This window comes from Clinocottus analis, unplaced genomic scaffold, assembly GCF_023055335.1.
Source record: "Clinocottus analis isolate CAN_PGR_092001 unplaced genomic scaffold, fCliAna1.0.p SCAF_9, whole genome shotgun sequence".
Taxonomy (NCBI): domain Eukaryota; kingdom Metazoa; phylum Chordata; class Actinopteri; order Perciformes; family Cottidae; genus Clinocottus; species Clinocottus analis.
Window position 1 is genome coordinate 12,463,652 of NW_027176251.1, and position 11,750 is coordinate 12,475,401.

Sequence of the window (11,750 nt, forward strand, 5' to 3'; positions counted from 1 at the left end):
TATGACCCCCGATCTTTCACACCGTCAACGAGGCCGACCGGCTCCCTTAAGTTACATTCATGCCAATGAAGCATTTTTAATTCAAATTGAATGGTTCATCAAGCAGCCAAAGACTTCTCCCATCGCTGTTTTATCGTATTTTTAACTTCATCTCATAACAATGTCGCCATGAAATAAAGGGACAACTGCTCTGCTGTATTGTCTGTTCACAGTATGATGCTGCTGTTGGCTTTTATAGGATGATGCAAATTGCTTCTAAAATTCACAAGAGAGCTATTTACTGATGCATATTTTATATTGTAGAGGGAGCCGGAAAAGCAAAAAAAAAATAGCTTATTTCCGGGTCGTAGCACTTGAGGACGGGCGTCACCGCTCATCCCGCTCTGCACCACGACTACAAGCAATGATGGTTGAGTCTATCTCTGTTTGTCTGAAGATATAAAAAAAAAAGTCTTTTAAACTGAATTCAGCTGTTTGCAAACCTTTCAACAGTTTCCCTGGCAACAAAATCAATTTTGGATTTGTGCAGGATGTGACGGTCTGCAGCCTGCCAAAGAAGAGAATAAAGTGGGAACAAAATGTGTTGTCGGTGTTGTGACATTTTTGGTCAAAAGCCTGCAAGCGAGGTGGATCAAAGTTTTCACGTGTAAAGTGTGAAAAGTTTCCACGCATCAAAAGGATTTCAGCGCTCTGTCTGCACTCTGTCTGTGGACGAGCGCCTTGTCAGAATTGATTGCAATTGTTTCAGTTCCAAATCTGGGCCTTCACACACACACTGACGGGAAAGTGGAAAATACTGCGCTTAGAAAAATGTGACAAGCGCCGAAAATAACGCTCACTTTGTGTATAAACCTCTCCGTCAGCAGTATATTAGAAGGTGACAACACGTGTTTTTAAAATCCATGCCAAACAGTAAATGTCTTGTGGATTTGAGTGCTTTTTGGCATTCGGCCCTCTGCATGGAAATCCAGAGTATGTTGCATCATCTTTCCCCGATTAATCACCGCTATGAAACCGCGTTCAAATAAATCCTCGTGGCAGGTCTCTGTTTATTGTCACTGGATCAGCTCCAGCCATCAATCCCAACTTCCCCAAATTTCATTTTGTGTTGATTCTGGTGCTCCCTGTGGACAAAAGGGGTAATGTTTTCAAGAACCTTTAAAAGTTTAGAAAACCTCATTTCCCTGCAGCTGTGTGGCCCGCTCCACCCAACGTCAGCCGGGATCGGCTCCATCGCCCCAGAATAGGATGAGCGGTGGGCAGATGCATTTAATTGCCTCTTGTTGATAGGAAAGTTATAAATCACAAGAAACTTGTTTGTTTTCTTGCTTCATGTTAGGACTTAATTAATTTAGACTTGTACTAAAACATCACTTCATGTGACAGACTCTTTAAATCAGGCGTACCACCTACTCCCAAAAAATGTAATAAAGACATATATCCAGTTGCTCTTTGAACCGTGAATGCTTTCCCAATCATAACTGGCTTTATTGAAACGCAGGATTCAGTACTTGCTCGTGCATTTCCCTCTGGTCTCCATGTGAGGGCAGCATTGCAGCGCGCTAACACACTGTCCCCATCAGTCCAACCATCTCTGGGAAAAGAAATGGTGTTTGCTAAAACAGCCCAGAAAATAACATCCATCATGCACCCTCTTAAAAAAAATGGATGCATTTGCACTTAAAATGTTGACGCGCTGGATTGATAACCACTTTTCATAGAACATTAGTTTCACTGTCAGCTACATAAAAATGTAGAATCTTGAGTTGAGCGAGCGGCAGGACGGATGATGCAGCATCGTTTTTTCACAGAGTAGTCCAATTAAATGAATAAAATAATTCTATTCAGTGGAAAATACATCAAAGAACACTTTTTATATTGCAACCATTTGCAATAGAAATGGCCTGAACGCACGTTTAAGTCTTTGAATGCAATTCCAGCAATGACCAAGCAACACATGCTCTGACAGGACCAAAAGGACAGAAGCCTCATGGTCCCATGTCCTTGAGGGAAATCGTTTACATCGGCGATAACATGTTGTGTTTTCCTCAAGTTTTGGTCCTCTGGCCTCATCACATATCATTTTGTTCAAACTGAAGGCTTTTGGTGCTGCCAGAAATATCCAATGCGTGACTTCCGGAGCACCAGAGGACTTTGTCTTTGAAATATAAAAGCTTTCGTCTCAATCTGTGTTTGTGATTGCACGACCTCCACCAGTTTAAAAGGATACCAACAACCTTTCCGCTCAACAGAAATGCCAGGTAACATCACAAGTGCTGCTTGGCTGCCGGCATTTCGCTGCGACCCCCACCTGTCCTGGCTGTCACGCGCTCACCCCGGGACGTCGCCCCGGTGACAGCCTCATTACAGTGACGGCTCGTCCGGCTGAGGACGCATCCGCTGTGTTTTTGTCCCCGCGATGTTTTGATGTGCGGTGTTCCAGGAGGACGGCCGGGAACGCTCCCAGAGCTTCAGATGCATTTCATCCACGTCCGACCTGCCGGCCGATGACGGGGAGAGAGGAAGCGGTTACCATGGCGACATGCCGCAGCATCCACCGCCTCATAAGCCCGTGCGGTTTGTCGCCGTGTGGCTGATGCCGACCGGATGCTGCCGGCTCTCCGGTGCCTCGCACCTGGATAGTGAGCAGGTCACGTTGGCGGTATATGCACACACAAGAATAACATCTTCAAACACGGCTTTGATATTGGATGTTATGCTTTTGATATTTGATTCTGGGATAACAACAACAGCGATGCCCGGAGTAAAGTTTCCACCTGACCTTATTTTATTGTTGTTATCTCTGTACGTTGCACATATTCTTGATATGTTGTGAACGTCTGCAGGTTCCTCGGTTAATAGTACTTTGCACATTTTTTTCTCTGCCCGTGTTTATTGTTATGCACCAACACATCAAGGCACATTGGAAGGGTTTTTCTACTTTGTGCAGTTTGGTTTTGAAGTTTTAAGTTGTGTTTTTTATCAATTTAAAATGTTATTTGGCCATCTTGGCCTGCACCATTGCAAAATAGGTTTTACATCTTAATACATCTCGTCTGGATAATTATATAACGAAAATCTAACATTTGGTGTTTTACAACCACACGCTGGAGTGTAAATTATTATTTAAAATCAGACAGATGCAGCAATGAAGTGCTTCATTGCCAGCAGGTTGTGACAGTGTTGTATATGCATCAAGTGTAAATGTACTTGTACATCAAGGCATCCACACCAGCAGTTTTCAACTGTTGCTGTTATTTCATTTCCTGAAGGGGGTCCAGGTGGTACGACAGTTGCCTCTTGTGGAAGACCTTGCTGCGAAATGTGAAAGAGGGAGTTTTGTCCACCTGTAATTACAGATACCACTGTTACTAGTCCCAGAGTCTGGAGTTGATGTGGAGAAAACAAGCCAGAATTACACACCGGGCCCTGAATGACTGGATGTCTTCACAGATATATGAAGATGAGAAACTAATTTGCAAAGAAAGAACTGAACATTGTTATTTATTTTGTACATAGATTTTGAGAACGAGGGTGCTGTAATTTATCAAAACAATGTTCACGTCCTTTTTGTCAAGTACTTACTGAACTGTTCGACATAACTTGAAATGAAACCCGGATGCAAAAGCATGAATCTGCTCTTTTGATTCCCAGAAGAGGATTTTTACAGGGCGAACATTTCCAGAAGGTTTAAAATGATGTGCTTAGTTTGAGTCAAAAACCTTTGATTTAACTTTCTTTCTTCTTTTTCTTATCCTCATATCTTTTATTCACTGCAGGAATCCAGACTGCCGTTCGCACCCCAACATGTGAGCGAGATCTGCTGGCAATTATTCTTTATTAAGCACCGACTCCAGCAGCATACGTTGTGTATTTGTGAGGAACTATTTTTAGCCGCGGACTGATTCACATTTGGACTCTCGTGAACATTTCTGGCAGCCGGACGGTGTATGTTGGATTCCACTCAAAATAAACCACAGTCATGGTAATGAACAAACATGTCACAGTGTGACGGTGTGGCTCACTAATGTGTTTTTAATAGTTTTTTGGACGACAGAGCTCTGCGTTGTAGCCGGCTTTGTATGCGCAGAAGATGCTTTTTTCCTTGCTTATTGTTTATTTATTCATCTTTCTTGATTATATCTGGATTGTTTGACCGTAAGAAAGTAGAGAATATCTCATAACGTCACCGAGAAGGATCCAACATTGAGTGTACCGTTCTTCATTTAGGGATACCTGCCTCACATTATACGGCGCTTCCATCTGAGGCGCCACATATCTAAATGAACATCAGCGTCGAGGCCCCAGAGGGAGTAAAAGCAGGAACTCTTGAGAGCTTTAGTGCAGCTCTCTTCTCACCGAGCTGACTGAAATAAGCCCAATAAGTCTTAGCAGAAGATAAAATCACCCTCTAAGCTGAGCGTTCACTCCGAAGGGCTCCAGGAAGGTTATATTAAGAGATTGTGATCTTCCAGCCACCACCAGCTTGCATAGCACCAGTGAATCTCCACCTCCTTTCACAGACGCGTTCCCATCCATACGGTGCAAATGAAAACGCGGAAATGTCTTTTTTATTGGGATTGCTTATTTGCTCCCTCCAAATGAAATGGAGCGTAATGCTATTTACACCATCGTGCATCCTGTTATACGAGCCGGGCGTCGTCGGGGAGGCTCACCTTCCACTGGGTCCCCTGTCCTTGAAATTTATAGCGCCTCTCAAAAGTGTTCACGCTCGAGCGCTCGCCACCGGACGGCTCCGTGTTATTCATCGGGGTCAAAATGTCCCGTCTCACTTGACTGACGTCCGTTTGAGCCGACAATGAATGGCTGCGTAATTGATGGTGGCCGTTACACGGGCGGGAAAATTACAGAGGCTTGATGTCAATCTGCAGCGCGCGCTAATGAGAGGTCACCAACCAGCCGCCGCAGCGTTGGACGCTGCGCCTTGACTGATGCGTCCATGGTGGGATGCATATTCCACTGCTAATCCTTTTAGTTCCTGGCGCCTTCAATACAGTGAACGCTCCATGGAGCAGGTGTCAGGACGGCGCTGGCTGAATTCATTTGGCTGTAAATACTGCGCAGACACAGCTGGCGATTGTTTCGATGGTGTCTCGGAAGAGCATTTTAAAATGATGGAAATTCTCGCTAATAAATTATTGCAAATCATTCGTCGGTATTTGTGTTTCCAGTAGTCATTTTCTTTGTATGCTTTGAGATACTCGATTGCTTCCTCGCTGAGTTGAGTTCATTAGATATTATTTTCACAATGTCACTCTCACTATAAACCACTTTAAATATAAATATTAAATAGCTTTATTTACTTGACCTTGGCTGGATCAGATGTTTCAAACGTATTCATTTACAGCCTATACGTGTTTGGTTTGCTTTTGACAGTGAAACGTTTATTTTTGTTGTAAGACTGCAACTGATAATTGTCTAAGGTGCATATTGATATCTATACAGAATAAATGAAGCCCATGACTGAGTTTTTTTCTACATTTTATTTACATCTGGAACGTTTTTACAGAGTGGTTTGTTCATATATCATTCATTGGCTGATTTGTATAATATTATATTCACCCAAACTTTTTTTTTTTTAAGTTAGAAGTATTTCAAATTATATAAAATAAAATCTCTGACTCTAAAGTGTCAACAAAATGAAAGAATAAAATCATGAACCTGGCAGACTTTGTAGCCTTTGGACAGTCAAGCTACTGTTTCCCTCTGCTTCCAGTCTTTGTGCTAAGCTAAGCTAACCGGCTGCTTACATTTAGCGGAGAGTTGTGAGTTGTATCCGTCTTCTCACATATATCACTGCCAGAAAGCCAAACTGTATTTTCCAAAATGTGTATTCCTTTAACCGTCTTGTTTTGGGACTTTACTCAAACCATTACCTTCGACATGCTAAAGAAAACGACTTTGGTGTCGATAGTGGACAACAATCAACATCAAAATCTAAAAAAGATGAACAGTTAAATAGCGAGAATGATTTTCTGAGTAAGCTGCTTAGTGGGAGTCACAATAACAGGAGAAGGCAATGCTGTCTATATTCATGAGCGCTGTGATAAAACAGCTGTCAGCCAAGTCCTTGAAATGTTTTGGATTGCTCTCTTTGTTCATGTACCCCTGTTCTTAGTCCCAGAGTTTTTCAAGAGCCAGATGCAAGCCAGCGTCTGACAGCGAGACACTTCACGAGCGCCGCGTTGCTAAACTCAATCACACCGAGGTGTGAATCTGTTTTTATGTCAGATTATGAAAAAACTAAAAAGTTTTACAAAGAATACGTTGCTGAAACTGTCTTCTTTTTAAAAAACTTTTGCTGCTTTCAAATTGAACCCTTCAGGTCATATTTCTGACGTGGGACGTAAAGTTCATGGTGCGCTGAGCATTTGAGTGGCTGAAGTTGAGAGAAGACTCTTGCTAGTTGACTGACAAAGGGTTTAAAAACTTTTTAAAGTAACATTGACTGGCTCCGACATTTTTATCAGCATTTGTCACAATCGTGAACTTTAAACTTTTGAAAAAGTTGAGAAAAAACAAATTTATTCCTTCTTTCAAATGGACTCTTCTTGTAAACTTGGTCAACACGACCTCAGTTTAATTAGCCATGTATCTCACATATGCATATACATAAAGATGGTGAGGCTTCAAAAAATGATCCAGGGTTTAGAAAACCCCTCAAGTGGGGATGAACTGTGTATGGGTTCAAATAAAATGTACTTTTTAAGCTAAACAAAGTGTTGAATTGCTCTTTTAATGAAACTAGTAAAAGTAAAATTCAAGCTTCATTCTCTCCGTCCCCCAAAAAACTGTAAAATAAATTCCGCAGCTGATCGGCATCGAGGAGCAGAGCCCTCTCCTCCATGATGCTGACATGTTAAAACTCCCAGTATTTAGAGCTCCTTGTATATTGAGTATTCATTGGACTACAAAATTCTGAATGGATCTATACTCCTTCACCACAAATCCACCATGGACACTTTATAGTTCCATTAACTAGAACAGCGCACTCAGCAGAGTGCATATCTCCGTATGCCTCCCGCTCCCCTCCCTACAAAGTAGAGACGGATCTCATCGTCAAGATGGTGGCGAAGATAACAAATCTGTGATTTATTCATCTTGTGTCGAGTCTAACTTTACTAGATCGTGACATATTGGGGAGAGAATTACTCTGCAGACGCTCGAATATAAAATGAGACCCAAACTAGTGTATCAAGGCATTCTGCAACTGAAGCACGGGGAGCGTCAGTGACGGCAAAAAACAATCAATAAGATGTACTATCATCTCAACCGCCACAGGTCCTGGAGAATACATGATGACAAATGAGCACAGGACGCATCGGGCTAATGGGTCGAGTAGTGTGTGAGATTAGCTGCGGACTGACGGACAGAAGCCCACGCACTCACACAAACTAACACGCACGCTCTGCACACAAAGTCACACGTGCCAGACACACGTGATTCCAGTGTGTACCTGTGTGTGGATGGGCAGATTTATGAGCGTATGTATAATGCCCCATAATGTAAACTACGATTATATATAGTGTAACTATGCATTTTAGGGTGAACACTTGGTCTCATGTTGGAGTCATGTTGGGTTAAGTAAGTGTGTGTGTGTGTGTGTGTGTGTGTGTGTGTGTGTGTGTGTGTGTGTAGGGGGGATCTTTTTCGTCGTGCTGTGGGGGTCTCACCTTTCATTGCATGCAGGTCCATGATGTAAACCGTTACACCCAAGTGTGAAAACTGGCTTTAGGTTTAGGATCAGGTTACAGTGAGAGGAATGGTTAGGATTAGGTAAGTGACGTTTGGGGTTAGGGTAAGTCTGAAATGAATGTAAATCAATGCAATGTCCTCGAAAGTGATGCAAACACGACTGTGCGTGTTGTGTGTGCGCACAAACGTTTATTTTACTTGTCTTGTGGGGACACGGTCACTATGTGGGGACTAGCCTTTCTTATGGGGACAAAATGTGTGTCCCCACACTGCAAAAAATCAGCTTCCAAAAACAAGAAAAAAAAGTAATAAAATGAGGGAAATATTACTTGAAATAAGACAAATTATCTGCCAACAGAACAGGAACATTTGACTTGCCAAGACTTCTTGAAACAAGTGAAATGCTTTAAAATAAAAACTGCCTGCTAAGAAGAAATATCTTGTCAATCAAAAAACAAGCGTATAATGCCTCGATTTAAGATATTTCATCTTACTTAGATTTAAATTTTTGCAGTGCATAATGTAAACTACTATTATATATAGTGTAACTATACATTTTAGGGTGAACACTTTGTTTAATGTTGGGGTAACGTAAGTGTGTGTGTGTGTGTGTGTGTGTGTGTGTGTGTGTGTGTGTAAGGGGGGGGAGGTCTTGAAACTGAACCTCAACCTTTCTGCTCTAAACCTATTTTGAGCTTCAGTGCGTCACTTGAAAAAGTCGCCAAGGTGTTCAGCGAGCAAACCTTTTCAGCGCCTTCGCTTCTCGTTAAATCTTTATCTTTCGTTACTGGAGCCTAAAAGCCCTCTGTAAAAACACACACACAGGACACTAAAACCAGGGCGCTTTTAATGCAGGTGTTCTGTCAAATTTACAAGCGGGACCATGTTTCAAGGAGAGCGTTGCCCGCGAGAGAGGCTTTTAGTAAAACGTCCGGATAGAGTAAAAATGTCAAAGCCTTTCAACGGACTGGAATGTTGACTGAGGCATTTATCACGACGTTGAATCAAAGCCTTCACGCGGACATGTAAAGCGGCTGCCTAGACCTGCGCTGACCCCGTTGGGAGTCCCGAGGGCACTGTCAGTGCAGCTCATGTCGAGTATCTGTTACAACATCTCTCGCCAGAGCGCCGCGGCCTTCGGGGGTTTCTCTTCTCGACCGTCTGCGGAAGAAAATGAAAATGAAAGACGACTTCTTTCTCGCGACAGTGGCAGAAGCACGAGGCGGTGCAGCTCACATGGAACTGGGCCGACGAGCCCGCATGATAAATCTATGGCAAGTCATTTTCTTCTATTAATTAATTCCAACAACAAAGCTACACTTGCTGTAATTCAGTTTAGCTATTCACTCGCTTTCTACTGAGTTTGATGAGGACAATTCAAAAGGTGAAATCTGTTGGCCAGCATTTCTAAAACAGATGTCGACACGCTGTTTATTGTTACCGTGGGCTCCTCAGTTCAGTGCCGAGCTCCAGTATAGAGTCATAAATAACTTTGTCAGACTTTGTGTTGTGCTATAATTTCTTTTTTATAAGTCGAACGCTGCTTGTTGTAATACTGAGCAGGAAACCGGTTGACAAGATGCTGCTTTCATCCCATTGTTCTATTGTTTTCTTTGTACGTCACAGTGTATTAGGAAACGTCACGTGTATCTAAGACGAGACTCTTTGGATCACAGGAGCAGGAAATGTCACGTAATTAAGACCCAGGATCCGTGACAACAGACGCCACTGAAAAGAATCCGCCTTTCATATTTTACGGTCCTAACGAGCTTCATCGGGCCTGATGATAATGACGCACAGGTTTTGCCCATTAAAAGGGAATTATTGCGCCAGTTCAGTTTTTCCATAAATATATTCTCGTAAAGAGGATTTTTCCTCCTTCTGTTTTCTTACCAGCTCCTCTGAACGATATTAAACTCAACATTCTGCCATTCGTGCTCCTGAAAACTCCTTTTCGCCTGATAATTAAACTGCATCGCCAGTTAATTTCATGCCATCGTTCAGACTGACATCGTGTTGACGTTCGCCGTGCTCCGTTCTGGGAGAGTTGTGTTGTTTTGCTCCAAACAAGCGGATATTGTTTTCAGGCAGCAGCGAGGAACAGTTAACGTTCTTTTCAAGTTTAATCGAAGAAATATGACAAATTTACGAATCTTTATTGTCTTTTAGTCTGTTTCACTGCAGTCTTTGCAGATGTGTCAACGTCATCTGTGCTTGTTACCGTTTACTTTGCTATTTTTTATTCAAGCCATTCTTCTGGCTCTGGCACAAGAACACAGGAAGTCATTTTTATTCCCTTAAACAAATCCATGATCGACGGGAAAGCATCAACGAAAACAACACCCGACCTGTAATTTAAGGGTTTTCAGCAACATGAGCAGAGTTTCTATTCTTGAATTTGATGGTTATTTTATGAACTGATTATATTTTTTAAGTTATTTTATTAGATGAAGTAAATGATTTAGCATTTCTCCAACACCATCAGCAATGCATTTGGACCTTTGTGTTCGGACATAAAAATGACAGAATTATGTTTTAAATTGTAGTTTGTTTCTTTATTTGTTGAATGCAACTCCAGTCGCCAGATGTTAGCGTTGTACATTTTTCCAAATCACAAATACACACTCGCAGGAATACACCATTAGGTTTAGCAAGTCACTTAGATCATGGTTTGTGTTAATATAACAATATACAAATGTACCAGCATAATGTAACTAGTGTAAAACAACCCGTTAGTGAACATTCAGACACAACGTGACTCAGGAAGCTTAAAATCAACATTTTTGGTGTATCGCAGACACACACACTTCTGAGCCTTCTTGCTAAAACTTCGCTGTTAATTGAACCAATTCCCAAAATAACAAGAAAAAAGTTTTTCTTTATCAGTTTTGAGTCATTTATAATGTCTTACTTTTACATTAGCAAATTAATGAATGCGCATCAGGAAATAAATAAACGCTAAATTATTTATGAATGATTTATTTATCATGACATCAAATGTTGCACAATATCTGATGATCATGAATATGTTAAATACTATTTGTATTATACATTTTTAGTTTCAATATGTACACATATTCACTCACTATTTGTTATTGTTTCCTTACAAGCACACTTGATGTTATTCATCATTATTATATCCATTGTCTTGAAACGAGCTTCATCTTTGGTTCACTCTTTCGGTCTTTCAGTGTTAGTCTGGCCATCAAACTGCAGCCGAGAACGAAGACATTCTCGTCTCCGAGTCGCACGTAATCTACATTCCCGTGCTCGCTTGGTTGGACGTCCAGCTGTTCACAGCATTCTCCCCCCGCTGAGGGCGAAGTAGTCAGCCAGTGTTTTTCTGCTGATAGCTCTCCTGAACAGCAGATCGAGAGGCTCCGCGTCCCACTTACAGATGTTTGCTATCACTGCTCCGGTGAGATTAAATGGAAGCGAGATGGGGGCCAGAGATGCTGTGTTGGTTTTGGAGCGCGAGCAGGGGAAAGAGGCTCCCCCGTCCTGCTGCACGGTCATCTTTCATGCCTCGGGGAGTTCGGGGGGTAGCTCCAAACAAAGGATGGATGAACAAGCTTAAGGGTTCATGGAAAAGTTCACAGACTGAACACAGGGTTTAATATGTACCGTATGAGTTATGATGGTGTGGTGAACTGGGGTCCCTCCAAAAGATGTCAGCGTTCGGGCGTTCAGACCCGCTTTTGTCAGTGATGTTATTTCCTGGATGGAAAAAAAGCCATGTGGGCTTTAAGATGTCAGGCGTCATGGATGTATTTATGGTGCGTGCATGTGTGCCTTTGACTTTTTTCTTTTTGCTTACATAAAGGATGATGTTTATCTGACACAGGAATGTCTTTTATAAAATCCCCAGCGTGTAATTCCCGCGGCATACTGCCGATTAGTCACATTTGCTTTAGATAGAAGCAGGTTAATGGCTGCAGAAAAAAATGTTTCCATGGTGGTTTCATCAATCAGCTTTAGATGCGCTGTTTGTGCTGAATGTATCTAAGACTTACCTACAGGATCATTATAGAGCA